We start from the raw sequence: 413 nt of genomic DNA on the forward strand, positions 1-413 counted from the left end.
TAAAACATTAAACATTAAAAATATTAACATTCATTAAAAGATTATACGGACCATAAAACATAAACACCCCATTCAACTTCTAAAAGCCAAGTGGCACAACCTAGCTAATAACTCTAGCTTCCTCCCTTTGTGTATGCTTATGAATAGGATCTCAATTTTCTGATGTATCTCTCTCTGCCTGCCAAATTGTTTTTAATTTTAACCTAATGCTGTATTGCATTTTATTGTTTTTAAACTCTGATTGTTTAATTCTAGTTTTAATATTGGGGAGGGGGTTGGGAAGGAACCATTTAGTATTTTATTGTAAGGTATTTTTACTGTTGTAACCCGTCCGGATTCCTAGTGATTGGGCGGGCTATAAATAATAATAATAATAATAATAATAATAATAATAATAATAATAATAATAATAA

This window comes from Sceloporus undulatus, chromosome 5 (genome assembly GCF_019175285.1).
Source record: "Sceloporus undulatus isolate JIND9_A2432 ecotype Alabama chromosome 5, SceUnd_v1.1, whole genome shotgun sequence".
In the NCBI taxonomy this organism is placed as follows: domain Eukaryota; kingdom Metazoa; phylum Chordata; class Lepidosauria; order Squamata; family Phrynosomatidae; genus Sceloporus; species Sceloporus undulatus.